General features: G+C 51.1%; 1 pseudogene; it reads right to left on the bottom strand.

Annotated features, from left to right (window-relative positions):
* Positions 1 to 3,070: 3,070 nt before the first annotated feature.
* On the bottom strand, positions 3,071 to 5,520 carry LOC101576197 (annotated as a pseudogene).
* Positions 5,521 to 6,936: the final 1,416 nt, after the last annotated feature.

Raw genomic sequence — 6,936 nt, 5'->3', positions numbered from 1 at the left:
ACTTGGATTCTGCTGTAAAATGTCCTCTGAAGTCCTCTCTGGTTCTAACATTCTTAGTTCAAGGGTCAGTGTTCCCTGCTCAAAAGAGGCAGGGCTGGGGAGAGCTAGCAGCAGACACAAGGGTGGGAACAGCCCTTTCAGCCTTTTCCTGTTCAGAACAGTGAGGTCATTCCCCTGGGCTCACAGTCCTTCAGGCCCATCCCCACCTCAGTGACCTTGGGGACCTTTGTGTACTAGGCTGAGGCTGTTGGCAGGTGAGGGTGAGCCTGAGGAGAAAGAGGTACAAGACCTTCTCTACGTGCTCCCAGTGTGATGGGCAATGTCAGCAAGTTTTGTCAGTGTGGGTGAGGAGTTTGTAGTCAAAGCAGGGTACAAGTGTCAGGTCTGACAGGGGTGATGGGAACAGGTGGCTCCTACTGTCAGCAAACACTGAGTATGAGGTGGTGACGCAGGACACGCACACAGCCCATGACATACACCTTCTGACAAAATTATAGCAACAAGTGCACAGTAGTCTACTATGGGGTTGATGAGCCATGGCGCTGGCCAGGTGGACACAATGGCAGCTTCAGAGTCCATCAAAGAGGATGGGAAGTGCATGTAGGTGGGAGAGGATTTGGAAGAAGAAATGGGCATGGCAGAGAAACGGGGAGAAAATGGTTGCTTAAAGGTTAAAATGTATAAGGAGAGCAGATCCTGAGAGTAAAAGAAGAAAACCAAGACTTTTCCCCCAGCTGCATGGGGCCTGGAGCCCTCCCTTAGCAGGCAGGCAGAGATGGCAGTCCAGATAACCTGCCTTGTGAAGAGACAAGAAGAGAGAAGCCACAGGGCCTAACCACTCACAAACAGGAAGTCGAGGAGGCACAGAGGCCCGCCCTTCAGCGAGCCAGGGCTGGGGACAGACCTGGCCACAAAGGAGGGAAACTGAGCCCCCAGCATTGCAAAATGAGGCTGAAGCCAGTAGCAATGAGTAGTCCCAAATGTTGGGTTCCTTCCACACTTCCCTGGAGGGCCAGCCAAAGGGAAGCAGGTATCAAGAGAGGGAAGTACCTCAAAACCCCAATAGCCCACATCTCCGGCAGGGGTCATGTCAGTACCTAGGAAGGTCCCCTGGTCTCGGAGCCTTGGGAACATGAGCAGCACTACCAGGCCTGTGGGCTTTTTAGACCTTTTAGTCTTACTTGCTCTTCCCAGAGGCCTCTAAGATTAATTTTTTTTTTTTTTTTTTTGGTACTAGGGATTGAACTCAAGACCTTGCACTTGCCAGGCTGTTGCTCTCCGGCTGTACTCCATCAGAGAAGGGCCGATCCAGGGAACTCACTTTGCTCTAATGCAGGGTTCTGACTCATCTCTCCTGACAACAAAAGATCCAAAAATTCTTAAGTAGCAAAGTGAGGCAGCACCTGGCCCTGAGTCAGGAAACCAAGAAGCAAGCCCAAAGAGAGACAGAAGGCAGCTTGAGGTCACCAAGTAGCTAGCCCCTAGTCCACGGTTCTTTCCAGAGTATCTGGAAGAGGCAGATGAGCTGAGGGGAGAAGGCCACCTGACCACTGCTACAGGAGTGGTTGTGAAACTAGAAGTGTTCTCTGGGATCTCCTAGAGATACACACAAGGAAACGAAAGCCCCATCCTCACACAGTGCCTATTTAACTTGAGTAGCTGCACCTGCTCTGTTTTTAACAAAACCATAGAAAGGGAAAGGGAGAGAGGGAGAGATGGTGGCTCCCTGCCTGGGACCCAGTATGATTTCCCATCAGCCAACTCCCTACCCTCAACATCAGGACCACCAAGTGGACAAAACTGGGAGACAAGCAACTTGGGACCTAGTTCCCACGCCATGGCTATTTATAGTGTAACTTTGGGCCTCCCGGCCTGTATCTTCATCTATAAAATTAGGGAGGGACCTGTGGTGCTCAAAGATGTCCCCAAGGACAACGAGGGCCGGGGACCTTGGAGGGGAGAAGCAGCAGTACCTGTGCTCTAGAACCTGTCTGGCCACAGAGCGGCTGTGCATCTTCCCAGCTGGCTCATGGCCAGACCTCCAGAGACCTGAGAAGCCACAGTGGCTAAGGAAGAGCTCCTTAGAGGGACCAGGCTGGGAATAAAGGGTAAGGTTGTATGCCCCCTCCTGCCAGCCTGCTGCCCCTCACAGGATTCCTCACATCCCAGGAACAGCTGGGAAAAGCAGAAGGTGGGAGGTGAGAAGAAAGACTGATCTGTGAGGGAACCGCTGTGGGCTCGGTGAATCCTCCTCCTGGAGCTACCTGGGGTGCTGGGGGGGAAGGACAACAGCCTGCTCCAAGAGACTTGATAAACACAGGTGACCTGAATCTCATTTAATCATCATGCTGACCCAGTGAGGTAAATGATGGTATCCCTGTCTCAGAGATGAGGAACCGGAAGCTCAGCAAGATTAGGTTTCACCTTCCTGAAAATCGGCCAACAGTCTGCCTCTCATTTCTCTTCCCTCAACAATGCTCAAAGTATCCCCAAAAGGAAGAGGTCTTTTGGGACAATTTGGGTCTCTGTGTCTCTCCTCACAAACCCAGTCTGAGAGAAGAGTTAGAAAAAGCGGTAGGAGGGACCTGGGCAGACTTCCCAGTCCCAGACTTGTGGGTAGGGGCAGTGGAGGGGCCTAAGGGTAAGCAGAAGGTCTACAGAATGTTTCCCAGAGCCCATGGCCACCCAGCCCCTTCCTCCAGTGCCTTGGAGCCGTCAGAAGGGAACAGGTCAGCCACCACACTGGGGGGCCCAAGACAGCAGCAGCAGCAGCAGTAGTTCACAGCACTGGAGCCGTTAAAAAGTGACTCAACCAGAAAGTGTGTTTGAAGTGATGCCTGCTGGGCCCCAAAAGCCAAACCTCAAAAAGACGAAGTGAGAATGACAGGCCTGCGGGGGCTGGGCTGGGGGTGGAGGCCAGGCCTAGAGCTGGCCTGACCAAATAAGGGCAAATGCTGTGAGGCAGGCCAATGGGGTGGGAGCGCCAGACGTCATGGGGCTGTGGCTCAGAGGGGGAGGTGAAAGGCTTGGGGCCAGATGGGAGCGGAAGCCTGAGGCAAGGGCCCAGGCCCTACTCAGGGGGTCTGAGGGTGGGTAAGCATGGGGGGGAGGGGTTGAGGTCCTCACCTCCCAAAGACATGCTGGTGATGAGGTCGTGGACCTGCACCCCCACGAGCTGCACCTGCTTGCTGGGACTCAAGGAGGCAAAAGGATCAGGCAGAGGATCCTGCCCCCTCCGTGCCCACCTGCCAAGGCTGAACTGAAGGGAAGCCATCAGGACAGCAGTGTTGGGCACAGGGGAAGATGCTGAGTTGAAACACCAATGTAGCCTTGCTTGACCTTGAATAAGCTGTGTAAGGGAAACTCAGTTTTCTCATTTGTAAAAGTGAAATAATAATACTCATAGGATGTCACAGAGGATCAAATGCAATAAAGAGGTGCCCAGCGTTGAGCCTGGAAACTGCCATAGCACTACTTTGGGGGCCCTCCCATTCTCTTCTCCAGTTGCCGTGAAAGATTCCCCCTACAAGGACACCATGTGATTCAATCCTGGCTGGCCCCTTTTATCTATGCCAGGGTAGAGGGGGCACAGACACCAGGGAGGTCCTCCAGACCCAAGTCTAGTCCCTAATGCCAAGAAGCAGAATCAAGGACACTGGCCCTGCCTCTGCTTATTCTCAGAGACATGCCCACTTCTTTTGCCTCATCCTCCTCAGCAGAGGCCTGGCTCCAGTACACTCCAGACCATGCCCCACCTCTCCACCTGAGGACCTGCCACCATCTGCTGTTGGAGTGCAGGGCTGAGGAAGTGAGTCTATTCAGCCGCCCAGAGAAAGTCCTGCCGCTGCCTACACAAGGTGGGACGACTGCTGGCTTGTCCCAGGACTCTTGATCACTCTCTTGCTCAGGCCTCCCAGCAGGCTGCCACCTGCTTCCGCTCAGAGGAGTTCCTCTCCCTCCCAAGTGGGGATTTGCATTTCCCCCTCTGCCTTCTGCTCCTCAAGCCCCCAGGGAAGAGGTGACCGTTAACCCCCCACTTCGGTTAACCCCCCATTTCCTGCTAGTGGTCCCAGAGCGTTTACTTCCTTCCAGGTATCTATCTGGGATGGGGGAAGGGCTTACGTTTGGGGAAAAAGGAATGAGGAATGCCTTTTGGATAAAAGCTGGGGTCCTCACGTTTGGGGAAAAAGGAATGAGGAATGCCTTTTGGATAAAAGCTGGGGTTTCTGAAGCTGCTTCTCACCTTCCTTCAAGCTTCCTGCAGCACAAGGGGTTGGGTGGCAGGAAAGACGTAACAGGCCAGAATCTGCACCTGACTCCCTGACTTACAGGCACCAGCCTTCATCTGCAGTGAGCTGGACCCCAGGGAAAGCTGCCCAGGCTTGTAGTTCTCTGTCCTCAACACCATGGGCTTGCTCTGTTTTCTGAAGGAGAGTGTTGGAGTGAGAGTGCCAGGCAGAGAAATACCACACCTTTACACAAAAAGCAGAGCCAGGCAGGGTAGGCCCAATTTAGGCTTCCCTGGCCTTGATATGACCTGCCTTCCTCCTCCACAGGCTCAACAGCCCCCAGGTGAAGGTCTCTACCTCTCCTCAGGCTCAGACCAGCAGCTGTGTGCTTTCCTCCTTGCTCTAAACCTTGCTGGCTTACCTGACAGGGATGTGCGTCAAGTGTGGTTCTGTCCTAGGTCAATCAAGATCTGAAGGGAGTTAGTCACACGAGATCTGCAGAAGTGATAGCTGACAGGCTAAAAACCCAAGAGGTAGAAGAATAACCAGTACTGGAGCCATTTACCACAGTTGTGGGTTGCACATTGCAGTTGGGGCAGGAGGATCAGTGAGTTGGAGGCCAATCTGGTCTACAATAGCCTGAACTACATAGTGAGATACTGCTTCTCTCTCTCTCTCTTTTTTTTTTTTTTTTTTCAAAAGGAGGTTTGTAACGTGATTTTGCTGGCAGTTTTTATTTTTTGTGAAGTAACACTTGTTTTATTGGCACAGCCCCTAGAAGAAGGTGTTGGACCTTTCTTGGTGGTGAAGCGGGGTTGTGCTGGCAACGCCGGACCCAGTAGGGCAGCGTGAACTTCATCTTGGAGTCATGGAACTGTTTGACAGCAGGCCAGTGGCACTTGCTGGCTATGATCTCCACGTTCAAGAGCTGGATGGAGTGGGCGCGGGTGGAGTGCCAGGTGCCCATGTCCAGGTAGCACTGGGTGATGGCACCCACCATGGTCAAGTCGCTTGCTGTGGTTGCCCCTGCAGGAGTCAAAGCACAGCCAGGTATCGAAGTTCTTCACCCGCAGCAGAGACTTCTCAAACACCTTCCCACAGTAGAAGTTCTCCCCTGAAGAATTCTTTATCTTCTTCACCCGGGATACAAAGTGCCAGAAACATGATTTGGCCATGACATAGTTGGGTGTAAAGATCTGCATGCGGTAGAGAGGCAGTGTGCCCGGCACTTTGGGGTGGGTAGGCAGTGCCCCACCACCTTGTATTCCCCAAGTGTTCCTGAGGCCTTCATGGTGTACCCTTCTTGCTGCCACCCCCAAAAGCACAAATAAAGTTCTTTGATGTTTTTTTTCTTTTCAAATAGAGTTTAAAGCACATTCAGAATCTTCTCTCCAAAGAGCAAAGACATATCTGATACATTTTTTAAAACCTGGGCTATAACTACTTCAGTAGTAGAGCATTTGCCTAACCTGCATGAGGCCCTAGGTGTGAATGTACAAAAATGGGAACAGAATGAAAACAAAGCTTTGATGCCTGAGAAAAAATGTTTTTGTTTTGACATATAGTATTTCTTTTTTTTTTCTCTCTCTCTCTGTAGTATTTTTGGTTCAGGGTCTCAACGCACAGCTCAGGCACACCCTGTGTGGTCTTGGCAGCCGGCCAGCTCAGCATTCTGGGCGGGGTTCAATCCCCAGCACCACAGGCTCTTCTGGCCCTGCCTCTGGGAGTGCTGAGCCTGCCACAGAGTCCACAAGAGGTAACACACATTTGTAATCCCAACACTGGGGTAGGATAAAAACAGGAGGATCACTACAAGTCAGAGTTGCATAGTGAGATCCTGTACCAAATACATTAAAAAAAAAAAAAAAAAAAAGCCATCCAATAAAAAACAGCATTCACCATCTTCATAGATTTAGGACACTTGAGGCATCCACAACAGCAAAACTAAAGACACTTGTGAAAGAGTACTGCTAGAACTAGTTCAAAAATTGGTAAGAGACTATAATCCCAGCACTTGGGAGACTGAAGTGAGAGGGTTGTCATGAGTTCTAAGCCATCCTGTGGGTCATAGTTCCAGGCCAGCCTGAACTATAAAGCAAAGAAGAAAGTGTTAGGAATAATGGGATAAGTATGTTCAAAGCAAGAGAGAATATGGTGAGGGGGATGGATAGTAGTGTCTTTTACTGTAATACATTTTAAAATGTAAATATTCATGTATTTTTCAATCGTATATCACAGGTATTACTATTTTGCCCCTTACTATGCTTGTACTTCTGTCAACTGCATTTCAGAGTGACTTTATAAAGGCACAGGGTTGGGTGTGGTGGCACATGCCTGTAATCCCAGAACTCAGGAGGCCGAGGCAGGAGGATCATTACAAATCCAAGACCAGCCTAGGCTACAAAGTGAGCTCAAGGCCAGCCTGAACTGCATAGGCAGAACTTGCCTCAAAAATATTTTTTTAAAAATTGCACAGAGCTGGTTGCAGGTGGAAGCAGCAGAGCCGGGAGGCAGGAACACCCACCTTAGCTGGGTACATGTGTTGTCATCACACAGGTCCAAATTTCAGTGTGGAGTGATGGTGACATAGCCAACCTACAGACCAAAGAGCTGGGCAGAAGGAAAACACAGAAGAGAAGCTGGACAACGTGGGGCATAGGTCAGCCAGTGCTTAAGAGCGGCTGGAACAGCACGGGAGATGCGCCTA

Source organism: Octodon degus, unplaced genomic scaffold, assembly GCF_000260255.1.
Source record: "Octodon degus isolate 3935 unplaced genomic scaffold, OctDeg1.0 scaffold00222, whole genome shotgun sequence".
Taxonomy (NCBI): Eukaryota; Metazoa; Chordata; class Mammalia; order Rodentia; family Octodontidae; genus Octodon; species Octodon degus.
This window is presented reverse-complemented; position numbering and strand designations above follow the sequence as displayed.